Genomic DNA, 27,115 nt, shown 5'->3' on the forward strand with positions numbered 1-27,115 from the left:
ATGTTTCTGATTCAATAGGCCTGGGTGGGGTCTGAGAATTTACCTTTTTAGCATGTTCCCAATGATGTTAATGTCCCTGATCCAGGGAACACACTCTGAGTACCATGGGTCTACAAGATGCATAACAATAATTAATTTCAAATTATTCTAAACATGAATATCTGATCTCTGTCTTTCTTCACTCCCTTTCTCCCTTCCTCCTCAAACCCACTTATTTTTTTTCTAATTTGGAGGTTATAGAAACCACCAGACTCTATTTCTCATCTCTGTATTTTGAGTCAACAGCTCGATTCTCTTCTTATGTCAAGAAGCCAGGGGGAAGCAATAATGCTGTTTTGCTCGAAGTATCTTATTTCATTTGGATACCAAAAGAAAGAGGGACAAGCATTCTCTGGACAGCCCCTAATCTGGACTGATATATTTTACTAATAATAGAAAGACAGGCTCTTTGAAGACTGATGCTTAAAAAAAGTTGGAAGCACTATAGGCATCCTGGTGCCAGGCAATATTTTTATATTTAGGATTTGTTTAATCTTTTATCAATATAAATATTTGAGAAATAAAATGGTCAGGAAAATTACTAAGGAAAACATTTGAGGCTAGTGTGTGTGGAGTAGCAGCTTGATGCCTGAAAAGGCCCTCTTGGTCTTTCTAAATACTACAAGGCAGAGATGCTGTGCTTGGGATTCACGAACCCCCTGAAGTTAAATGCAAGAGGGTGTGTTTGCTTCTCTTTCTGGGAAGAGGGACTATGGCCTTCAGTGGACTTTGACTTAGAAAAGATTAATACTGCCATGGAGACTTCCTTGGTCAAAAGTCATATGTTAATTTCTTGATGAATAAAGCAAATTTCTAGTGGGAAAAGGAGCTGGGTGCATGCACTGGCAACTGACCTATTGAAATATGAGTGAGGAGTGAAGTCTACCAGTGAACTCTGTCAAGGAACCACTGCTTTATCCTTTCTCAGCTTTAGTTCCCTCATCTGTAACCGGTAGTTAATAAAGATAGTCACCTAGCTGAGCTGTCGTCCAGTTTAATGAGAAGTTTGCAAGGCCCTTAACATAGTGCCTGGTTTGTGGTTGATGCTAAATCAGTGGCAGCAAGTTGCAGTGGACGTCACGGCAAGTCTTTGGTTCCAACTCAAGGATCAGAGGTCTCCCCCAGGGAGGTAGGGTTATTACCCTCATTTTACAAATCATGAAACTGAGGATCATTTTCAGGACTTAGGGTGAGTTGTTATTTTATTAGCGCCCTGTTTTCTGCCAGTAAAATTGTATCATGTCATTATGTAAAAAATATAAATATTTTCTCTTTGTAGGAAACACTGTGATTTTCAAGCACTCAACCTCACAAACAAGCCTGAAAACCACTGGCCAAAGTAGGGTTTTGGAAAATAGCTTGACCAAGGCTGAGAATCTTAATCGCTTGATTCTAAACTCTGTGCTCTACCCACCTAACCACTGCCCTGGCTGGGAGTAACGCTAGTCCCTCCCACTTCTGTATCTTGTACCTTGGAATTAGTTTCGCATTTAAGCAAACACGTAGCTAGGAAAATGGAAATATGATACACACCGACACTTGCAAAACAACAGCACACACATACTAAAAAAATTTTTTTTTCTGGAAAAGGTAAAAGCAGACCCCTGAGTAACATAACATTTTAACCTACACTGCGGAGGTTGATGATAGCACAGCTGAAATGCTTACCGTGACTGTCACAAATGCTATGAGTCTCTCGTGTTGTCACAGTTTCTTCTCTTAGCCAAGGACCTCACCAGTGGAGCCATTAGGGTCTTGCTACTCAAAAATGCGGGCTACACAGTCACAGTCGGATCAGTATCCCCAGGGAGCTTGTTAGAAATGCAGAATCTCAGGCCCACACCCACTGCTGAATAAAAATGTACATTTTAATAAGATCCTCTGGTGATTCATATGCACATTAACATTTGAGAAGCCTGTGTTCAGGTAGCCAAAAAGTTTCTTCTGGGGAGTGTGAGAAGCTGCACCGTACCGCCCCCCCCACCGCCCCTCGCCCACCCACCTCCTCACACCCTGTGGTTTCTGGCTCACTGCTGCGTCCAGAGGATGTGCCTCATTTTGACCAGGGTTAACTGCCATCCTCTGAAAAGCCCAGAACCTAGAGAATTAGCAACCGGAAACAATCCCTTTGTTGCAGGAAGGGGCACCCCTTCCAGGGCCTGAAACTGGGCTCTTGTCTAACACTCGGAAATGAATTGTCCTAGGAGACACATGTGCTGACAAAGCAATAGATTTTATTGGGAAAGGGCACCTGGGTGGAGAGCAGTAGGGTAAGGGAACCCAGGAGAACAGCTCTGCCACATGGCTCGCAGTCTCGGATTTTATGGTGATGGGATTCGTTTCCCGGTTGTCTTTGGCCAATTGTTCTAACTTAGAGTCCTTCCTGGTGCACGCCTTGTTCAGCCAAGATGGATGCCAGAGAGAAGGATTCTGGGAGGTGGTCGGACATGTGGTGTCTCCTTTTGACCTTTCCTGAACTCTTTCGGTTGGTGGAGGCTTATTAGTTCCATGTTCCTTACCAGAACCTCCTGTCCTAAAACAACTCATGCAAATGGTTACTATGGTGCCTGGCCAGGGTGGGCGGTTTCAATCAGTGTGCTTCCCCTAACAACTTGTTTCAACAAAATTTTTCTGCTTGGGCACTAATGGGTAAAGTGTTAAGGCAGTGCTCCCAGTGACAGACAGAGCTCCTAGAGCAAGCTTTAAATGACTTGATGAAATCAATGGCTATTGAGGACTCTGGGGTTAGTGGTTCAGTCGCTAAGTCGAGTCTGACTCTTGCTGAGGCAGGAGGTAGATGGGCACCCCCAGGGTAAAGCAACTGGAGATTCATTCCCTATTGACTGACACTCCAAGAAGAGGAGAGCAGGACAATTATGGGAGGAGGCTGGGCCATGCCCAGACCACATATCTCTCATTCCCGAAGTCAGGAAACCTCCCTGACCACACGTGCACAGAAAAGCTCCTTGCAGGCCAAAGTGGGAGCAACGTCAAGGGATTCTCTACTCATATGCCTTTTTGGTAGGACCCACCTTGGCTAAGAGATGTGTGCACATGTGGAAGGATCCTGAGATATACCAAGTATGGACTGGGAACCAAGCAAATTAAAATGATTGGCCAAAGGAGAACTGGAAGAAATGCACCATATAAGTGATTTAAACTTCCATGGGGGCACAGCTCAGGGATTCTCCCTCTGAGTCAGCCTGTGTGTCTCTTCACATGTATTGTACTCTTTCCTCTTAATAAATACTTAATTTGCTTCACTAGTTTCTGTCTTTGTGGAAACTCTTTTCTGCAAAACCGAGGGACCAGGGCCCTTGTCATTGACTACTGGTCTAGTGGCTAGGATTTCACAGCAGCGACCCAGTTCAATCTCTGGCTGGAAATCCAAGCCTCTCTTCAAGGTGTTGCAGGCTGAGGCCACCAGAGATCACTGCGATCACAAAGACTGTAGCCTGCCAGTCTCCTCTATCCATGGAATTCTCCAGGAAAGAATACTGGAATGAGTTTTCTTGTGCATGTGTGGTTGGGGAGGTCTCCTGATTTGTGGAACGAGAGATATGTGGTCTGGGCAGGGCCCCACCTCCTCCCTTAATTGTCCTGCTATTCTTGTCTTGGAGTTTCAGTCAATAGGGAATGAACCTCCCAACCCAGGGATCGAACCTGGGTTCGATCTGCATTACAGGCAAACTCTTACTGTCTTACTGTCTGAGTCACAAGGAATTCTGACGCATTGTAATTAGGAGCTTACTGGAGAAGAGGAGGGGTTAGGAAGTGATGAGAGAGGCCTATTTAAAGTTGAAACATGGTTTCCACTTCTTGTTTTAACCCCTTCCTAGGGTCCTGTTCTAGGTATGGCTGAGCCATTTACCAAGCAGAACTGCATTTGGTCAAAGTGCTTTATGTCAGTTCCACAGATACTAATTTTCAGAAAGTATACCTGCCCTGGGCAAGCTCATTTGATTCCATTAGTAGCCAAGAACAAGCTGACCATGTAGATTCTGCAGCTGTCATTTCAATGTCACTATCACTATCACGTTGAAATCCACAAAGGATTTAAATGGCACCATCACTATTATTAAAATGGTCCTCAAACTTGGGATGCAAAACTCCCCAAGGTATGGAAAAGATGATGGCAGGTCCCCAAAGAGAGAAGAAAGAAGGCACATTGAGACCCCATGCATGGGAGCCATGGAGATAGTCATGGTAGGGCCAGCCTTTGACGTGAGAAGCCCTGAGACTCTGCAGCAGCAAGTTCAGTGTGGTCTCCTCACAGGCTTGGGGAAGTTTAGTGACTTGGTGAGGTCATGGAACTGAAAAGAGGCAGAACTAGAACTAGAATTGAGTTTAATGGATTCCTTTGGCCTGGGAAAGCCCCGACTAGGGGAAAAAAAAAAAAAGTTTGCTACTCAAACTTTAGTGGCCTCACAATCATCTGGAAGGCTCCTTGAGACATGGAGTACTGGGTTCCACCCAGATTGTGTGGCTCAGTAGGTTTGGAGTGGAATCTGAGGGATGGCATTTCTAACAAGTTCCCAGGCATTGCAAATACCACACTTTGAGAACTACTGCTCTACTGGCTCTCTCCACTGCTAGATAGACAGTTCTGACTTTGCTTTCTTAACAGGTCACTACCATGTTCTTAGCTTCTCTAGGGCTCTGTCTATTGGAGTACAGCAGAGAAAAATATTAATCCATAATAGAGACAGGACAATGGGGGAAGGCTTTTGCTTGATGGTCAAATCCCAGATTTTTATTCTATAGTAGTGTTGGAGAAGACTCTTGAGAGTCCCTTGGACTGCAAGGACATCCAACCAGTCCATTCTGAAGGAGATCAGTCCTGGGATTTCTTTGGAAGGAATGATGCTAAAGCTGAAACTCCAGTACTTTGGCCACCTCATGTGAAGAGTTAACTCATTGGAAAAGACTCTGATGCTGGGAGGGATTGGGGGCAGGAGGAAAAGGGGCCGACAGAGGATGAGATGGCAGGATGGCATCACTGACTCGATGGACGCGAGTCTGGGTGAACTCCGGGAGTTGGTGATGGACAGGGAGGCCTGGTGTGCTGCAATTCATGGGATCGCAAAGAGTCAGACATGACTGAGTGACTGAACTGAACTGAACTGAACTGAATACTAGAGCCTACAGACACATGCACCAAAGGAAGCCTGAGACACTAAACTGACACATTCAATAAAATGTTAAGAGAAAGGGAGATATATTAAAAGTCCATTTTATGCTGGAGAGGGTGTGGAGTAAAGGGAACCCTCTTACACTGTTGGTAGGAATGCAAACTAGTACAGCCACTATGGAAAACACTGTGGGGATTGCTTAAAAAACTGGAAATAGCACTGCCATACGACCCAGCAATCCCACTGGTGGGCATACACACCAAGGAAACCAGAATTGAAAGAGACACATATACCCCAATGTTCATTGCAGCACTGTTTATAATAGCCAGGACATGGAAGCAACCTAGATGTCCATTGGCACACGAATGGATAAGAAAGCTGTGGTACATATACACAATGGAATATTACTCAGATATTAAAAAGAATGCATTTGAATCAGTTCTAATGAGGTGGATGAAACTGGAGCCTATTATACAAAGTGAAGTAAGTCAGAAAGAAAAACACCAATACAGTATATTAACACATATATAAAGAATTTAGAAATATGGTAATGATGACCCTATGTATGAGACAGCAAAAGAGACACAGATGTGAAGAACAGACTTTTGGACTCTGTGGGAGAAGGCGAGGGTGGGATGATTTGAGAGAATGGCATTGAAGCATGTGTGTTACCATATGTGAAATAGATCGCTAGTCCAGGTTCAATGCATGAGACAGGGTGCTCAGGGCTGGTGCACTGGGATGACCCTGAGGGATAGGATAAAGAGGGAGGTGGGAGGGGTGTTCAGGTTGGGGAACACATGTACACCCATGGCTGATTCATATCAATGTATGGCAAAAACCACTACAGTGTTGTAAAATAATTAGCCTCCAATTAAAATAAATAAATTAATTTTAAAAATAAAAGTCCATTTTAGCCATTGGGAAGAATCATAGAGGAGAATTGAGAGTAAGGAATTTTGGGGTCTGAGAGGCTCTGGAATAACCACAAGAGTGAAAGAAGAAAGAGAGGAGAAAAGTGCAATGGGTTATAAACGAAATGCCTTTCATATCCGTAAACAGATGCAATTAGAGATTGAAGTGTCTTTTTGCTCCTGAACTGTTTCTTTGAGTGTAATATCATGTGTGTCTCGGCCCCATGAGTTCTGGGATTGTTGTTCAGTTACTAATTTGTGTCTGACTTTTTGTGACTGCATGAACTGCAGCATGCCAGGCTTTCTTGTCCTTCACTATCTCCCGGAGTTTGCTCAGACTCATGTCCATTGAGTTGGTGATGCTATCTAAACATCTCATCCTCTGCTGCCCTCTTCTCCTTTTGCTTTCAATCTTTCCCAGCATCAGGGTCTTTTCCAATGAGTAGGCTCTTTGCATCAGGTGGCCAAAGTATTGGAACTTCAACTTCAGCATTGGTCCTTCGAATGAAAATTCAGAGTTGATTTCCTTTAGGACAGACTGATTTGAATTCCTTGCTGTCCAAGGGACTTTCAAATGTCTTCTCTAGAACCACAATTCAAAAGCATCAATTCTTCAGTGCTCAGCCTTCTTTAAGACCCAATTCTCATATCCATACATGACTACTGGAAAAACAATAGCTTTCACAATAAGGACCTGTTCTAGCAAAGTGATGTCTCTGTTTTTTAATATGCTCTCTAGGTTTGTCTGAGCTTTTCTTTCAAGAAGCAAGCATCTTTTGATTTCTTGGCTGTAATCACTGTCTGCAGTGATTTTGGAGCCCAAGAAAACAAAACCTGTCACTGTTTCCACTTTTTCCCCATCTATTTGTGATGAACTGATTGGACCAGATTCCATGATCTTAGTTTTTTGCATGTTGAGTTTTAAGTCAGCTTTTTCACTCTCCTGGGATTGACTGGGGACACAGAATTGGTCTTGCAGTAGTAATGGTGGCTTTATTCTGACACACCTCATCATCCAATTCTTGTTAGAACTGGTGGCAAGACAGCAAGCTGGGAAAGCATATCAGAATTCCAAGGAAATTAAAAAACACTCATGTTACATATCTAATTCTGAATTGTTTCTTAACTTTCACTGTGATTCTTCTTTGTTACCTGCAAACACTCAGAGAAATCTATTACATAAGACAGCATTGCCTTGGAGAATGAGGAAGTGTGTCTACACTGGGGTCTAAGTGATCATGAAAAGGACAGCAGCTGAGGGACTTCCCAGGTGGGCCAATGGTTAAGACTTCGCCTTCCAATGCAAGGGGTATGGGTTTGCTCTCTGGTTGGAGAGCTAAAATCCTATATGCTTCACAGCAAAAACCAACCAACCAACCAAACAAAACAAAACATAAAACAGAAACAATATTATAACAAATTCAATAAAGACAAAGTTCTACGATTAAAAAAATTTTTTTTAAAAAAAGAAGCTGAGAAGACTAGTGATGAGGCAGGCAGAGGACATGGAAACGAGACCAGGAGTAGAGGTTTGGAGTGAGAGGTGACAGGCAAGCACCAGGATAATGTGTTCTCCCAGAATATGTGTGGAGCGCATGGATTTCTTAAAGTGATAATTTGTTTGGCTATTAAAAGCAAAGATGATTCCAAACACTGGGGAATGGTGGTGCCTTTTTATATTGGAGAAGAGAGTTGGATCCTTAATGCAATTTTTACAAACTGTTATAACTAATTTAAATGTTCATATGATCTGCCTTGAAACAGGAGGGCCACTGTGCTAAGAGACAAGTCACTAGGATGGCTTAGACTTAATGGGAACCAGAATGCGATGAAGAAAGAGGAAAATCTCATAGGAAGCTCCATTTTGATATGTTCCCTGGTGGATTCACCCCAATCAAAGCGTCTTGGACAAAGAGTTAAGCATCTGGATTACAAGAAAATTTTAAAGAATGGTGGTATTCAGAAAGAACTTCAAAGCCTGATTTAATTTAACTGGTTAGCTTTTAGACTAAAAATATCATCTGCCTGGCTCTGCAATACTCGGAGAGTAATTTTACATTCCAGTGCAACCTGACACAAGATAAAATTTCTATATTTTTGAGGCTTCAGTTTTGCTGCTCTCATTAAAGTTTATCTTTAGAACTGAGAGAAGTAGCCTATTTTTATATGTCATCATTATATTCTTTATTATACAATTATCATATACATCATTATTATATGATGTATCATAATATCATACAGTTGCCCAAATCAGCAGCCCAGGATATGCTGAAAGTGACCCAGCCCAGAAGACAGGTGTCCCCATCTGGGCTATTATATGCAAAATAGTTCTGCTAGGTGCCTAAATGCCCCTTTAATAGAAAGGTCATTTTACCCAGGAGGGTGAAACGTTAGACAATCCATGTAGATTGCAGGTGAAAGGACTCTGGAATCACACAACCCCAGTTTCAGCATTGACTAGTTCCATCTCTCCACCCTTAGTTTTCCCATCTGTAAAATGCAGGTGCTATAGGAGTGCGTGCTTAGCTCTGTCTGACTCTTCTCGACCCCGTGGTCTGCAACCCGACAGGCTGCTCTGTCCACAGAATTTTCCAGGCAAGAATACTGGAGTGGGTTGCCATTGGGACTGAATCTGTGTCTCTTGCATTGGCAGGTGGATTGCCACTAAGCCACCAAGGAAGCTCTCAGAAATGGAGGTAGGAAGGGTGACTATTTCACAGCACAGTGCCTGGAACTTAGCACAGATTCAATAGATGTTAATATCCTGCTCCGTTTGGTGACGTGGGTTGTTACCTGGGAGCTTGCTAAGAGGAGCAGGATAGGAACATAAGGATTAATCTCATCTACAGGCCTTGAGAGACAGGACAGATAGAGGCCAAGGTGGTAGGCAGGCAGAGATTCCTGAGTCTAGGCCTGTCTTTGAAATCTCTTGAGTGTCAAGCATGGTCTGCAGGTGACATACACAAAATGCCTCACACATTTCATTTCTCAGAAGTATATGGACGCTGTTATGCTCTTCAAAATGCAACTTCAGTATTTCCCGGGTGGTGCAGTGGATAAGAATCTGCCTGCCAATGCAGGCAACATGGGTTCGATCCCTGGTCTGGGAGGATTCCAGTGTTGCAGAGCAGCTAAGCCTGTGTGCCACAACTACTGAGCCTGTGCACCACATTTACTAAAGCCCAAGAGCCTAGAGCCCATGTTCTGCAACAAGAGAAGCCTGTGCACAACACAAACAAATAGATAAAAATCTGAAAAAAAAATCAACTTCATTAAAAGTCAGTTTTGAATTTGTAGTAGCCTTGGTCATGCCAAGTGTTCTCAACTAGAGAGCACAACTACTCAGGAACTTCCTCACCACTCTCCCTCCTTTTTTTTCTTTAAAAAATAAAACATTCTCCAATTGGAAAAGCCTGGCACTGTCACACCTGGGACTGGAGTCTTGTCCTAAACTGGGCAGGCAGGAAGGCTGAGGACACCTAGGTTTTGGGACTCAGGTGGACAAAGAAGTCACAACAGGAAAACATGGCCCTGAAAAATGTAGAGGGATCAGTTTTGCTCAGGCCATCCCAGGAAGAAATGCAAAATGTCAGAAAGTGGCCATGTCCTCAAAGCACACCTGGCTGTGTGAGGAATAAACAGATTTTGCGTGGGGACTGGGAGATCTGAAATTCCATAGGCAAACCTAGATGCAATTGTTTGCTTTCCCCCACATTCTCCATTCCCTTTGTTTTCTCCTCTGCAAATGTTTCCTTCTTTCTCAGTTCCTCTTCTTTTCACACTGCAGAGGACTCGATTCTAGTAGTGAGGAAAACTTGGGAAACAAATATTTGGGTTGTATTCTAAATCAGTTGTCATTTGTTTTCCGTTTCCTCTGTTACATTAGCTGGGCTTTGTCAGGAGAGGGGGTCGCACACTCAAGCCTTAGCATGTGAAACAAAACAGGGATGACTCCCCAGCAATATGATGTGCTCAACCAGAGTGTTTGCTGTTAAAAGAGTCTAACTTCGGTAACAGAGTTTTTAACCATTTGATGCTTGCTCTCTGAAAGAATTGGTTGCCAATTGCAACCAACTTTGTAGTATAACAAATTGTACAACTATTTGCCCTTCTTGGAACTTTGAATCACCCCATAGATACTATTTGAAATCTTACTTTGGTATAAGGAATATTTTGTAATATAAAATTTTCCTTGTCATAAAATTATCCATCTTTGATGGTTGCATTATACTCCACTGTATAATGTAGCAACATGTATGCCATCACTATCCATTTGTTAGGACAGCAGCAGCAAGTTATTCCATTTCTTACTAACATAAACTCTGCTGCAATGAACATCTTTGTGAACAAAAGCACCACCCGCATTTGTAACCCTTTCCGTGGGATAGTCACCTTGAAGTGGAATTCTTTGGCCAAAGAACGTGAACATTTTGAGGGCTGTTGGCACTTATTGCTGAGTTGTTTTCCAGAAAAGTTGCACTGTCTTACAACTCTATATCCACTACTCCTACCCCTGTCTGCAGCCTCCACACAAGCACTATAAAAATAAAATGTGAAATGCTTAGCATATGGCACTTGGCACCTAGTAGTGACTCAGTAAAAGGTAACTGATGATGTTGAGGTTGAATAAGTTTATTCTCACATTGTCTCTTTGCAGAGGTGCAGGGTTTCTAAGCTCTTCTGGGTTGTACACCATCTGGACATCCTGAATCACCTATTTGTGTCCCTTCCCACTGCGCTGTGGAGGGACTGACTAGCTATGTGTGTGTGTGCACAGTAGAGGGACTGATGAGCTAATGTGACAAACTTCTTGAAACTGTCATTGGAAGGAAAATGGCCTAGTTTTACCTGCCCTGGATTTTCAATAGATGTCTAAGACTGTCGCTCAGCGGTTCTGAGCTCAGGCTATACAATAGAATCATCTGGAAGCTCTGTAAACAATACCAGAGCGTGGCCTTAGTTGGCTGAGGGCGGGGCCTGGACGTTGGCATTTAAAAAATTCTTCCCAGGTGATTCTAGTATAAGCAAAGGATGAGAATCCTAACCCAAAAGATGAATCGTTTAGAAATTCCAGGCACCACGTGGCATCAACTGAGGGACTTACTTAAAAGCTTTCTGGTGTCTCTCAAAGATTAGCCTAAGACTATGGGATGAAACGCTTAGGGGCCTCAATCTTCAACATATTGGCACGTACTTACTAAGGTCCTGCCTGCCTGAAAGGCCAGAGAGATCAACTCCTTCTAGAGAAGTATTTTTCTCTGCGTTTATAATCACTTGTGTAGTGCCCCCGAGGGAGGAACTGGAGCTCCACATGGTTAATTAACTTGATCCCAATATGGCTAGCAAGAGGCCAACCTGGAACTCAAACCCAGACCCTAAATTGTATGGTATCTCTACAACACCATGTTGCCATTACAAAAATTGCATTCATCTTTTTGTGTTCATGTAACTGATATTGATTTTATTTTTTGCTATGTGGGGCTGACTTGGTTCCTCATTTTCAAAGAAGCTTGCCTCTAAAAATGTCCGCTTGCTCCCAACAAACAATTGTATTTTGATCAGGTATTATGGGTGTGTTCTAGACATGGCCCAAGAGGAATGTAGCTGTATCTAGTCATCACTTTATAAATATTGATGAAGAATGGTACAAATGTTTTAAAGGAAACTTTATCTGAAGGAGTGTCTTGGAATTCAGCTGTTTCTTTTCATGTTTTTCAGACCTCCTACCCTGGCACTGAAATCCAAACAGCCAAGGTTGGGCCAAATCCCAGTGTTTGCTCATTAGTATGGCACCAGTGATCCTGTACCTGGTAGGATTCAGGGTAGGGTGATTCCGGTGGCTGCAGTTGGCACACAGGGTCATTGTCTCTGAGCTGTGATGAATCTTTCATGACACAGTGGCTCCAAAGAAGGAAGTACTGAGTTGCAGATCACTTTATCAACTCCTTTTATTCTAAGAGTGTGAGAAGAAAAAGCCCATTTTATAGCAAGAGTAAAGGGAGGCAAAAATCCATAGCTCCACTTGCCTGAGGACACACGGTCACACTGGCCGTGCCAGAAGGGAAATGTGTGCCTTGGATGGGCCCACTTTTACCTTCATTTTTTCCTCTATTAGTTGCTCATTTATTTTTGTTAAAGATTTTTTTTTAAATGAGGATCATTTTTAAAGTCTTTATTGAATTTGTTACAATATTACTTCCGTTTTATGTCTTGTTTTTTTTTGGCTGTGAGGACTGTGGGATCTTAGCTCCCCAACCAGGGATCAAACCCACATCCCCTGCATTGTAAGCAAGGTGAAGTCTTAACCACTGGACTGCCGAGGAATTCCTGAGTTGCACATTTAAAAGTTGGGGATAAAGACATATGCAATCAACTGAATTGATTATAATAAAATTTAAAACAATTAAATTGACAAACATTAAGGAAATGGTTAAGGGAAAAATATGGCTGGCCTATTCATCCCATGAAATAATGTAAATATTGAACATAATAGTTAAAAATAGTTTTTAATAGCTTGCAAAAATGCTTAAGCTATTGATATAAATGATTTTCCCTCTTCATTTTCCTCACCTCTAAGCCTGAACCACATGCGTGTGCTAAATTGCTCCAGTCATTTCTGACTCATTGTGACCCCATGGATTGTAGCCCACCAAACTCCTCTGCCTATGTGTCCATGAGATTCTCCAGGAAAGAACACTGGTGTGTATGAACCACATGTGAGTTTGTGAGAAATGTAGACTCTCAGGCCCTACTCAAGCTCTGCTGAATCAGAATCTGCATTTTGATAACATCTCCTGGTGATTCCCCACATTCACATTTGAGAAGCACTGATCTAAGTAAGGAGTTCTCCAAGACTCAGTCCTCAGACAACTTTACTCCGTTATACCTGGAGTTAGAGATTCTAGCACCTGGTGGCATATTAAATTTCTGATTCCCTTTGTCTGTGAAAATGGCCTCAGGGACTGACATTTGTGTATTCACCTCAGGCATTCAAAAATCCCAACAAGATTGAGATCTGTTATCTATGATTTCCCGTGTGATACAAGTAGAAAATGCATGACACCAAAGAGCATATATCTTGCTTATTAATGATGTAAAAACTACATAGAGAAAAAAAGTGGAAAGAAAATACACCAAAATATTAACCATGATGCAAATAGAAGTGATTTTGGGGGCCACGAGTTTCTTACATAATTCTCTGTATAATGATCACTAACATCAGACCACAGATTCAGATGTGCAAGACAGATACCTTTATTTTTATGTACTACAAATTAATTCTTACTTGGAGCCTCCATCTGCTTGTGGTGAAAACTTTTCAGTCAATTCAGAGAGATCTCTGCAAATCAGATTGGCTCAGTCAAGCTGCCAATGTCCCATGACATCATTGTGCGAAGACAAAATAGTATTTTTTGTTTGTTTGTTATTTTTTGGAGGGCCTGCACCCCTCCAGGCTGGTGCAGTGCCACACCAGCACATGTGGTGTGATGGCAAAGCACAGACCAGTTTTGATCTCCACCTGCTCCCTGGGGTGTCTCTCTGCAATAAACAAGATGTGCCCCTGTGTGTGGTGGTCCCAGGCTCTGCTAATTTAGGACCCCACTTCTTTAACATTTTAGGTAAATTTCAGGAAGCTCTCATGGTGGCATTGGATTAGGAGCAGGTCAAAGAAGTCATGGAGTCCCCATAGTCTTCATCAGTGACATCATCCTTGCTAAGCTGCCCTGATTCCCGTCTGACCTCCAATGGAGGTGGTTGACCAGACTGATGCGAGAGTGTCCTTGCTGGTCCAAAACTTCTCCCAGTTGGATTCTCTCTCAGGGCTTCCAAGCCCTCCTGGGAAATATTCAGCTGCTCCATGAATCTCTTCCCTGATGACTTGCCTGATGGCTCAGCAGGTAAAGAATCTGCCTGCAATGCAGGAGACACAGAAGACTCAGGTTTGATCCCTGGGTTGGGAAGATCCACTGGAGGAGGAAATGGCAACCCACTCCAGTATTCTTGACTGAAAAATCCCATGGACAGAGGAGCCTGGCGGGCTACAGTCCAAAGGGTCACAAAGAGTTGGACACATCTGAGTGACTAAACACACCACAATCCTCACAAGAAACAGGAAACTTCTGAGGCCATCACAGCCCCAGGGGCCTGGATATGCCTGCCACCAGGCCCTACCTTGTGTCTGGTGATGCCGAGTAACACCTGCGACCCTCTTAAGTTCCGCCCACATGCCCCAGACCCTCCCGTGAGGTTTTGCCATTTACCCCTCCCTGGGACTGGCTAGGGGCCGGGGCCGGGATGGGCAGAACACAGAAGCCCTTCTCAGGGTTGTTCTTTGAATTTCCATCCAGAGAATCTTGCTCCTTTGGGACAGGCAAATTTCTTCTTGGATCACCTTGCAGTCTTCCACATCGATTGTTTATTCACGTACTCCTTGTCCTAGTCTAGGATTTACAAACCAAAATCCTAGGCCTTTCTTCTCCTTTTCTTCAGTTTCACCCCTCCCTGGCTCAGTGAGAGCCTTCCACTGAATGGAAGGAGAGAGGGGTACTTTTAAGGAAACAAGGGAAAAACTGTTAATTAACATCTCAAAGTACTATCCTGCTGGGTGTTCTTTCCATGTTTTTTACAACAAATGGAGCTGCAGGAAAAAATTTTGCACCAATTTTTTTTTATAGAGAAGGTTATACTTATTTTTTTACAATCACTTTCCTTCCTCTTATTCTCTTCCTGATAGAAAGACAGCCAGTGAATGCTCAGTCACGTCTTACTCTCTGTGACCCTGTGGACTGTAGCCCCCGCCAGGCTCCTCTGTCCGTGGAGTTTTCCAGGCAATAATACTGAAGTGGGTTGCCATGCCCTCCTCCAGGGGATCTTCCTGACCCAAGTATCCAACCCATGTCTCTTGCATCTCCTGCATTGGAAGGCGGCTTCTTTACCAACTTTGCTGCCTGATGAGAAGACAGCTGCTGGCTAATGCTTCTAGAAGGCTTATTCTTTGTTCTGCATGATTGAGGGCTCTTTGTATGTATTACCTGATTTCATCCGTGCTGTGATATGAGCACCACCAACTTTGAGATGAGAAAATGCAGATGAGACATGTAGAAGTTAAGGTACTTGGGTCAAGGCCTTGCATCTACTGACTGGTGAAGGACCTTCAGGATTCAAGTTCAGCAGCTTCTAAAGAGCCCAACATCATAGGATGAGAAGCCAAACTGTACTCTGCTCTGACCCACATGCCTCACTTCCAGGATCAAGATCAGAAGGTTCTAATGGTCTACTTGAAGTTTAGAGGCAATAGCCTTTCCTCCCTCACAAATCTGTAGTGGATATTTATCTTTTGAAAAGTCATTGGTAATTGTGGCTGTGTTTTTGCAGGTGGTCTGATGTCTGTTATTCAAGAGAAAGTCAAGGTTCGTGATGAAAACCTGACACTGGTTTTGGTTCATTTCTCAGAGGAAGCATAGTTTCTCACTAAGTTTTTTTGATCAAAATGGAATGAAGGCCATAAAATTCAAAGCAGTGTTAGAAGCACAGCATTTACTCCTGGGAGCTTGCAGATGGCCGTGGGACAATTAGGAGCAACAACTAGGGGACAGGAGAGCTTCAGACTGCCTAATCTTGTCTCACCTAGTGAACAGTTGATCCCAAGCTCACACACCCATGAAATCACAAACAGCCAGCAGCTGGGAAATAGTTCTGGGGGAAGAAACGCCGGGGGCAAGTCTTCCCTCCCGGGTGCTTGGATGGATGCACACAAGTTTCCCCAGGATAAGAAGACAGCTGGTGAATTTCTTTGAGAAGCAGCTGGCACAAAGCTGCCACATACGATGGCTCTCAGTGTATATTATTAATGAATTCTGTCATCCCTCTTTCCTTGGAATTTAGAATCGTGTTACGGTCTGGTTGTGGAAATTTTGTTAAAAAGTTTTTCTTTCTGTATTAGTCTCCTCAGGCTGCTGTAACAAAATTCCACACACTGGGCAGCTTAAACAACAGAAACTAATTTTCTCACCATTCTGGATGGAGGCTGGAAATCAAAGATAAAGGTGCTGGCAAGACTGGATTCTAGTGAGGCCTCTTTTCCTGACTTGCAGAGGCCACCTGACTCTGTGTCCTCTGGTGGCCTCTCCTATGTGCCCATAAGGAGAGAGAGAGAGAGAGTTCTCTGGTGTCTCTTCCTCATCTTATAAGGACCCCAGTGCTACTGGGTTAGGGTCCCTTATGACCTCATTGAACCTTAATTATCTCCTTAAAAGCCTATCTCCAAATACAGTCTCATTGGAGGTTAGGGTTTGAGATGAACACAATTCAGTCCATAACATGTACTGGTCGCTGTTTTGGGTGCTGTGAAGGATACTTTCTGAAGAAGCTTCAGTCTGTGCCTTAAAAAGCTTCTTGTTTAGACAGCATATTAAAAAGCAAAGACATCTCTTTGTTGACAGAGGTCCACGTAGTCAAAGCTGATGCTGAAGCTCCAGTGACTTGTCCACCTGATGCGAAGAGCTGACTCATTAGAAAAGACCCTAATTCTGGGAAAAATTGAAGGCAGGAGGAGACAGGGGTGACAGAGAATGAGATGGTTGGATGGCATCACCGTCTCAGTGGACATGAGTTTGAACAAGCTCCGGGAGATAGTGAAGGACAGGGAAGCCTGGCATGCTGCAGTTCATGGGGTCGCAAAGAGCTGGACACGACTGAGCGACTGATACAGTAACAAAGATTAAGGACTGACTCTGTGGCCGTTAGGGTAGTGGGATGTACAGTGAGCTGTGGCCCCCACTGAAAACAGGCCTCTACTTTATTTATTTTTATTGATATATAGTTGATTTACAATGCTGGGTTAGTTTTTTAGGGTACAGCAAAATGCTTCAGTTTTATGTATATTTTTCGGATTCTTTCCCATTATAGTTTATTATAAGAAAGTGAATATATAGTTTCCTGTGCTATACAGTAGTAACTCATAAATCTATTTTACGTATAATAGTTTGTATCTGATAATTCCAAACTCCTAATTCATCCCTCCACCACGCTTTCCTCTTTGATAGCCATAAGTTTGTTTTCTATCAGACCTCTGCTTTAAGTGGTAATTCCTATGTGAACTTTTCTATGACGGTTTCTTGAGCAAGCGAATTCCACAAATATTCTGGATAGGGCTATTTTCTTGGTGTGGCAGAATTGTACATTGAAGCCCTTAAAAATATCGATGAGATGAAGTTCTGGGAACTCCAAAGCAAGATCTGGGAGTGAACTTGGGCAATTAGACCAAATTAAACACGGGGTTCCTGGGGTTCCAGTTTTGACCATCTGGGACAACCACTCACACACACTACACGATGTGTATAGCTACAGGTTACAGAGGACAGGAAACTTGGCAGAGAGGATGGAGCAAAGCCTTTAGGATGGGGTTGTTGCAAGAGGAGGCTACAAGTCCCTCTCACATTACTAGCTATGTGAGGAAAAGGAAACTAACGGAGAAATACACAAACACAGGAACCTGTATGTTCCACAGACCCAAAGACTTTTAAGCTCTTCACTAGCTGCAATTAAGCTTCCACTGCTGCTGCTGCTGCTAAGTCGCTTCAGTCGTGTTCGACTCTGTGTGATCCCATAGACGGCAGCCCACCAGGCTCCTCTGTCCCTGGGATTCTCCAGGCAAGAACACTGGAGTGAGTTGCCATTTCCTTCTCCAATGTATGAAAGTGAAAAGTGAAAGTGAAGTGGCCCAGTCATGTCCGACCCTCAGCGACCCCATGGACCGCAGCCTACCAAGCTCCTCCGTCCATGAAAAATGTCCTTGAATTTGACACTTGAGATTGGTCCCAGCCTGACAGGTAAAATTGTTCTTAACGGGGAGAAAAGGCCTGGGAGTACAGTTTTGCCCTTGAGCCACTAGGGGGCACACATGGCTTCCCTCTCATCAACAGAGGAGGAAGGGAAGGATCTGCATAATTGTGATGTGGTCGGGGTGGGCATTCCGTGTGGTATCAGCGTGGTTAGAAGCTCTCTTGGTCTTGCTTTGCGGGGGAGGAGAGAAGGGTAGGTGACCTGTCAAAGACTTAGTTATTTACATAGTAACTTAAATTGAAGAAAGTAGGGAAAACCACTAGACCATTCAGGTATGACCTAAATCAAATCCCTTATGATTATACAGTGGAAGTGAGAAGTATATTTAAGGGCCTAGATTTGATAGATAGAGTGCCTGATGAACTATGGAATGAGGTTCATAATATTGTACAGGAGACAGGGATCAAGACCATCCCCATGGAAAAGAAATGCAAAAAAGCAGAATGGCTGTCTGGGGAGGACTTACAAATAGCTGTGAAAAGAAGAGAAGCGAAAAGCAAAGGAGAAAAGGAAAGATATAAACATCTGAATGCAGAGTTCCAAAGACTAGCAAGAAGAGATAAGAAAGCCTTCTTCAGCGATCAATGTAAAGAAATAGAGAAAAACAACAGAATGGGAAAGACTAGGGATCTCTTCAAGAAAATCAGAGATACCAAAGGAACATTTCATGCAAAGATGGGCTCCATAAAGGACAGAAATGGTATGGACCTAACAGAAGCAGAAGATATTAAGAAGAGGTGGCAAGAATACACAGAACTGTACAAAAAAGATCTTCACGACCCAGATAATCATGATGGTGTGATCACTGACCTAGAGCCAGACATCCTGGAATGTGAAGTCAAGTGGGCCTTAGAAAGCATCACTATAAATAAAGCTAGTGGAGGTGATAGAATTCCAGTTGAACTATTCCAAATCCTGAAAGATGATGCTGTGAAAGTGCTGCACTCAATATGCCAGCAAATTGGGAAAATTCAGCAGTGGCCATAGGACTGGAAAAGGTCAGTTTTCATTCCAGTCCCAAAGAAAGGCAATGCCAAAGAATGCTCAAACTACCGCACACTTGCACTCATCTCACATGCTAGTAAAGTAATGCTCAAAATTCTCCAAGCCAGGCTTCAGCAATATGTGAACTGTGAACTTCCTGATGTTCAAGCTGGTTTTAAAAAAGGCAGAGGAACCAGAGATCAAATTGCCAACATCCGCTGGATCATGGAAAAAGCAGGAGAGTTCCAGAAAAGCATCTATTTCTGCTTTATTGACTATGCCAAAGCCTTTGACTGTGTGGATCACAATAAACTGTGGAAAATTCTTCAAGAGATGGGAATACCAGACCACCTGATCTGCCTGTTGAGAAATTTGTATGCAGGTCAGGAAGCAACAGTTAGAACTGGACATGGAACAACAGACTGGTTCCAAATAGGAAAAGGAGTACGTCAAGGCTGTATATTGTCACCCTGCTTATTTAACTTATATGCAGAGTACATCATGAGAAACGCTGGGCTGGAAGAAACACAAGCTGGAATCAAGACTGCCAGGAGAAATATCAATAACCTCAGATATGCAGATGACACCACCCTTCTGGCAGAAAAGGGAAGAGGAACTAAAAAGCCTCTTGATGAAAGTGAAAGTGGAGAGTGAAAAAGTTGGCTTAAAGCTCAACATTCAGAAAACGAAGATCATGGCATCCGGTCCCATCACTTCATGGAAAATAGATGGGAAAACAGTGGAAACAGTGTCAGACTTTATTTTTCTGGGCTCCAAAATCACTGCAGATGGTGACTGCAGCCATGAAATTAAAAGACGCTTACTCCTTGGAAGGAAAGTTATGACCAACCTAGATAGCATATTCAAAAGCAGAGACATTACTTTGCCAACAAAGGTCCGTCTAGTCAAAGCTATGGTTTTTCCAGTGGTCATGTATGGATGTGAGAATTGGACTGTGAAGAAGGCTGAGTGCCAAAGAATTGATGCTTTTGAACTGTGGTGTTGGAGAAGACTCTTGAGAGTCCCTTGGACTGCAAGGAGATCCAACCAGTCCATTCTGAAGGAGATCAGTCCTGGGATTTCTTTGGAAGGAATGATGCTGAAGCTGAAACTCCAGTCCTTTGGCCACCTCATGCGAAGAGTTGACTCATTGGAAAAGACTCTGATGCTGGGAGGGATTGGGGGCAGGAGGAGAAGGGGACGAGAGAGGATGAGATGGCTGGATGGCATCACTGACTCGATGGACGTGAGTCTGAGTGAACTCCGGGAGTTGGTGATGGACAGGGAGGCCTGGTGTGCTGCGATTCATGGGGTCGCAAAGAGTTGGACACGACTAAGCGACTGATCTGATCTGATCTGATCTGACAATGTGTATTGTTGTTGTTGTTTAGTTGTTAAGTAGTGTCTGACTCTTTTTGACCTCATAGACTGTAGCCTTCCAGGCTCCTCTGTCCACGGGATTCTCCAGGCAAGAATACTGGAGTGGGTTGCCATTCCTTTCTCCAGGGGACCGTCTGAACTCAGGGATAGAACCCATGTCTCCTGTTTGGCATGTGGATTCTTTACCACTGAGCCATCAGGGAAGCCCTGAACATCTATTGACCTTATATGATAGTCTAGCTGGTGGAAAGTTCTAGGGTGTGATACCCCAAACAAATAACAGTTCGTTTCAAGGTAACTGACACGTGTGTGTGCTGTGCACCATACAGGAGAGTACTGTATGCACACGCACTAACTAGACATGCTGACAGACTTCAATACATTAACACAGTGTGTAAATATTGCTTCAGGTTAGAAAATTTTTTGTGTCCAAATCATGTCATCTTTTCAAAATACACCTGGAGAGAAAATGCTGCCCATATTTCAGAGAGCTTTTTATTTTCACTGAATAGTAGATTTTTACCCTAGCCTGCCTAGAAGAATATGAGTCACCAAATTGGGGATGCTGACCACAAGGAACACTAGATCCCAGTCCCCCATCATCACTTGTCCTATCCTGGCCCCCTGCACAGATCTGTGGCTCCTAGCCAGAAGTTGCTGGTATTCCTCAATCTCCTAGGGCCTGCCTTCTCCAGGTCTCCCAGCTGCTGTAACCTGCTCACTTCTCATATATTTTCTCATATACTAAATAGAGAACCAACAAGAGCCTTCTTTATATTAGGGGTTATGGGACAAAAAGATCTGAGTCATGAAGCCAGCATCCTCACTGGGGATTGCCACCCTCGCCTCATCAGCAGGAGGTAGGACCAAGGGCGAGAGGCCCTAGTAGAGAAGGGAAGGAAAGTTTGCTCCCGGGGGGCCAGGTTACTGGGTTTGATCCTTTCAGTGCCACTATCTCATTTAATCTTCATACCACTCTGACTTTTCTGTTATTATCTCCATTTTACAGATAAGAAAACTGAGGATCAGAGAAGCTAAGTATTTTCTAATGTTCATACGGATCTGGGCTCTGAACTAGCATATATATTTCAGTCTTGGCTTCAGTGTCACTGTTTACTTTACCAGAATCCCCTGACGACTTCTCTATTTTCCTGGTTCTCCACGTAACTGAAGATCCTGTATTGGCAATGGCAATGTGAGTGATGATGATAATGATGATATTAGCTAACTTTTATCGACCAAGCAATGTGCTAAGATTTTCTCATAGCTCAGATCATAAAATCTGCCTGCAATGCAGGAGACCTGGGTTTGATTCCTGGGTCCAGAGGATCCCCTGGAGAAGGAAATGGCAACCCACTCCAGTATTCTTGCCTAAAAAATCCCGTGGACAGAGGAGCCTGATGGGCTACAGTCCTTGGGGTCTCGTCTCAAGAGTCAGATATGACTTAGCCACTAAACCATCACAATGTGCTAAGCATCAAATCTTCAATTCTCACGATGACTTTACACTGAAATTAGTATTATTATCACTGTTTCAGAGATGAGGTACCTGAAGCTTAGGAATTTTAAGAAACTTGCACAAGGTCACACTACCTGTAGGTGAAAGAGAGAGCCTGGATTTGAACCCAAGTCTGCCTCTAAGCTCAAATATTTAAACCACTGTGCTTTCCTGTGCATCTTGAAAATACTAAGTGAATGCAGACATACTCAGGCTGCACAACTATTCAGAAGATCTTTTAAAAATCTAAAATAGTACTTAGCGAAAAGGGGAACTTTCACGTCTTTATGTGGCATGTTATAATGATGCAGCTGGAAAAAAATGCTTACATGCTAAAATAGGATACTTTCTAACTTTCTCTGCTTAGAAAAATAATCAACTATAATTATTTTCATTTATTCTGTTCTTGAATTGGAAATTTCTGGAGTCTGGCTTTAATTGCATAGAAAGTCAGCCTGGGCTGTTATTGTTTGTCAGGAGCCTCTTTCATCATTTCTAACACCAGTTGATGGGCTCACTAGGATCTAGGGGATCATTGGTGTTTCTGGATCAGTGAAGGCCTTAGGTAATCAAGGACAAAGGAATGAATGGCTATTATGTTGTCAGCTACTAGCATCTGTCTATAAAACAATGAATAATAGGGAGTGACCCAAGGAAAGTGGAAGTATGGTTAACAATGAACTTGAGTTAATAGTCTTGACACACTGAACCTGAGTCCATTGGTCTGCTATTCTACCTGCAATATTGGGGACGAAGTAGAGTAGTCCCTTCTTATCTACACCTTGTAAAGGGTCAGATATCAAACTGGATCTCAGAACTTGTCAATACTCCCTGGGGCAGTATTTTTTTAACTCAGGGTGTGAGAATTTCCCTAACAATATTTCAAAGAGCAAATAAAAGGATGAGTTCATCAATGAGGGTCAGATGGGTATTACCTGAATATCTGGGATACCAGTAGTTCTACTATTTGGTGAGTGAACACTGAGGATGATTTGATAAGGAGATAGGCATTGAACAGGATGGAGGTGCATGGCCTCTGCCCCGAGGCAACAGCCCAAGGAGGAGGACTCACTTTAGTTCCCTAGGTGGCAGCAGCCAACAAGGATTTAGAAGTCTCCGAGGGTGGGGCATCTCAGGGAAAGAAAGCAATGTGAAGAGAGGCTGGATTTCATAATAGGTTCAGGATTCTGAGGAGGGTGGTGAAGGATGTGGGAATGGGAGGCAGTGTAGCACAGTGTGGAGCTGGAAGCAGGAAGCCTGCCTCTAAGTTCAGCTCTGTCCCTGGCTGGTCATGGGACCTGGGGCAACTCCTTTGTCAGCCATCCTCCCGCAGCCAATCATCTTTCTCATCTTCACCTCCATCCAATAAGTAGGGCTGGATGAGGTCATCTCTAAGTACCTTTTGATATTATATGACTCACAATTTGATGATGGCCCTGGCATTTTTTATTGAATTCTTTATGATAAAAGAACTTGATTACATTGGAGGGAGTTGTGGAGGGAATGTGTATGTTCTAGAGAGATGCATTATGCCATTGTCATTTTAATAGTGTTCTATGTCCAGAGCACATGCTGACCTTCACAAACCAGGACACTGGTGTCCACTGGTGAAATTGTTTTGTGTGTGGGGGGGGGGGTGTGTGTGGTCGGGTGACATAATGTGATCCACCTATTGCTCCCTCTCAACTGAAACTTTTTGCAGTTTTCCAGAAGCTGTGCCCAAATGGATGAAGCTTTTTACAATAGTACTGCCTTCCAGCTGACTGAACCATGCCATGATTGTTTTAATTTCTTTGTTATTTTTTCTTTGTGCCAGGCATTGTGCTAAGCCCTGCATATATTTCACATACCTGTATCTCTTTTATTCTACATTCAAGTAGTTTTTTTTAAAAAAATTATTTATTTTTTATTGAAGGATAATGGCTTTACAGAATTTTGCTGTTTTCTGTCAAACCTCAACATGAATCAGCCATAGGTATACATATATCCCCTCCCTTTTGAAACTCCCTCCCATCTCCCTCCCCATCCCACCCTTCTAGGTTGATACAGAGCCCCTGTTTGAGTTTCCCGAACCATACAGCAAATTCCCATTGGCTATCTATTTTACTTATGGTAATGTAAGTCTCCATGTTACTCTTTCCATACATCTCACCCTCTCCTCCTCTCTCTCCATGTCCATAAATCTATTTTCTATGTCTGTTTCTCCATTGCTGCCCTGTAAATAAATTATTTAGTACCATTTTTTTCTAGATTCCGTGTATATGCGTTAGAATACGATATTTATCTTTCTCTTTCTGACTCACTTCACTCTGTATAATAGTTTCTAGGTTCATCCACCTCATTAGAACTGACTCAAATGCATTCCTTTTTATGGTTGAGTAATATTCCACTGTGTATATGCACCACAACTTCTTTATCCATTCATCTGTTGAAGGGCACTAGGTTGCTTCCATGTTCTAGCTATTGTAAATAGTTCTGCAGTGAACAGTGGGATACATGTGTCTTTTTCAATTTTGGTTTCCTCAGGGTATTTGCCTAGCAGTGGGATTGCTGGGTCATACGGTGGTTTTATTCCTAGTTTTTTAAAGAATCTCCATACCATCTTCAATAGTGGCTGTATCAATTTACATTCCAACCAACAGTGAAAGAGCATTCCCTTTTCTCCACACACCCTCTCCAGCATTTATTGTTTGTAGACTTTTTGATGATGACCATTCTGACCTGTGTGAGGTGATATCTCATTGGGGTTTTGATTTGCATTTCTCTAATAATGAACAATGTTGAGCATCTTTTCATGTGTTTGTTAGCCATCTGTATGTCTTCTTTGGAGAAATGTCTTTTTCCCACTTTTTGATTGGGCTGTTTGTTTTTCTGGTATTGAGTTGTATGAGCTGCTTGTATATTTTGGAAATTAATCCTTTGCCAGTTGTTTCATTTGCTATTATTTTCTCCCATTCTGAGGGTTGTCTGTTCACCTTGCTTATAGTTTCCTTTGCTGTGAAAAAGCTTTTAAATTTAATCAAGTCCCACTTGTTTACTTTTGTTTTTATTTCCATTACTCTAGGCTATGGTTTTTCCAGTGGTCATGTATGGATGTGAGAGTTGGACTGTGAAGAAGGCTGAGCGCCAAAAAATTGATGCTTTTGAACTGTGGTGTTGGAGAAGACTCTTGAGAGTCCTTTGGACTGCAAGAAGACCCAACCAGTCCATTCTGAAGGAGATCAGCCCTGGATGTTCTTTGGAAGGAATGATGCTAAAGGTGAAACTCCAGTACTTTGGCCACCTCATGCGAAGAGTTGACTCATTGGAAAAGACTCTGATGCTGGGAGGGATTGGGGGCAAGAGGAGAAGGGGACGACAGAGGATGAGATGGCTGGATGGCATCACTGACTCAATGGACGTGAGTTTGAGTGAACTCCGGGAGTTGGTGATGGACAGGGAGGCCTGGTGTGCTGCGATTCATGGGGTCACAAAGAGTCGAACACAACTGAGCGACTGAACTGAACTGAACTGAGGAGGTGGGTCATAGAGGATCTTGCTTTATGTCATCAAGTGTTCTGTCTATGTTTTCCTCTAAGAGTTTTATAGTTTCTGGTCTTACATTTGGGTCTTTAATCCATTTTGAATTTATCTTTGTGTATGGTGTTAGGAAGTGTTCTAATTTCATTCTTTTACATGTAGCTGTCCAGTTTTCCTAGCACCATTTATTGAAGAGGGTGTCTTTGCCCCATTGTGTATTCTCGCCTCCTTTGTCAAAAATAAGGTACCCGTAAGTGCATGGGTTTATTTCTGGGCTTTCTATCTTGTTCCATTGGTTTATGTTTCTGGTTTTGTGCCAGTACCATACTGTCTTGATGACTGTAGCTTTGTAGTATAATCTGAAGTCAGGATGGTTGATTCCCCCAGCTCCATTTTTCTTTCTCAAGACTGCTTTGGCTATTCAGAGTCTTTTGTGTTTCCATATAAACTGTAAAATTTTTTGTTCTAGTTCTGTGAAAAATGTCATTGGTAATTTGACAGGGATCACATTGAATCTGTAGACTGCATTTGGTAGTATAATCATTTTTACAGTATTGACTCTTCCTACTCAGGAACATGGAATATCTCTCCATCTGTTTATGTCATCTTCGATTTCTTTCATTCAGTTCAGTTCAGTTCAGTTCAGTCGCTCAGTTGTGTCAGACTCTTTACAACCCCATGAACAGCAGCAGACCAGGCCTTCCTGTCCATCACCAACTCCCAAAGTCTACCCAAACTCATGTCCGTTGAGTAGGTGATGCCATTCAACCATCTCATCCTCTGCTATCACCTTCTCTTCCCGCCCTCAATCTTTCCCAGCAGTGTCTTATAATTTTCTATGTACAGTTCTTTTGTCTCCTTAGGTAGGTTTATTCCTAGATATTTAATTCTTTTTGTTGCAATGGTGAATGGGATTGATTGATTCCTTAATTTCTCTTTCTGATTTTTCATTGTTAGTATATAGAAATGCAAGTGATTTCTGTGTATTGATTTTATATCCTGCAACTTTGCTAAATTCACTGATTAGCTCTAGTAATTTTCTGATACTGTCTTTAGGGTTTTCTATGTACCGTATCGTGTCATCTGCAAACAGTGAGAGCTTTCTATCTCACCGAAGAAAGAAAAGAAACTCATAAGAAGAAAAAAGACTTCTTTTCCGATCTGGATTCCTTTTATTTCTTTTTCTTCTTTGATTGCTGTAGCTCGGACTTCCAGAACTATGTTGAATAATAGTGGTGAAAGTGGACACCCTTGTCTTGTTCCTGATCTAAGGGGGAATGCTTTCCATTTTTCACCATTGAAAATAATGTTTGCTGTAGGCTTATCATATATGGCCTTTACTATGTTGAGGTAGGTTCCTTCTATGCCCACTTTTTGACGAGTTACTCCTTGGAAGGAAAGTTATGACAAACCTAGATAGCATATTCAAAAGCAGAGACATTACTTTGCCAACAAAGGTTCATCTAGTCAAGGCTATGGTTTTTCCTGGGGTCATGTATGGATGTGAGAGTTGGACTGTGAAGAAGGCTGAGCGCCGAAGAATTGATGCTTTTGAATTGTGGTGTTGGAGAAGACTCTTGAAAGTCCCTTGGACTGCAAGGAGATCCAACCAGTCCATTCTGAAGGAGATCAGTCCTGGGATTTCTTTGGAAGGAATGATGCTAAAGCTGAAACTCCAGTACTTTGGCCACCTCATGCGGAGAGTTGACTCATTGGAAAAGACTCTGATGCTGGGAGGGATTGGGGGCAAGAGGAGAAGGGGACGACAGAGGATGAGATGGCTGGATGGCATCACTGACTCGATG

Source organism: Bos indicus, chromosome 1 (assembly GCF_029378745.1).
Source record: "Bos indicus isolate NIAB-ARS_2022 breed Sahiwal x Tharparkar chromosome 1, NIAB-ARS_B.indTharparkar_mat_pri_1.0, whole genome shotgun sequence".
In the NCBI taxonomy this organism is placed as follows: domain Eukaryota; kingdom Metazoa; phylum Chordata; class Mammalia; order Artiodactyla; family Bovidae; genus Bos; species Bos indicus.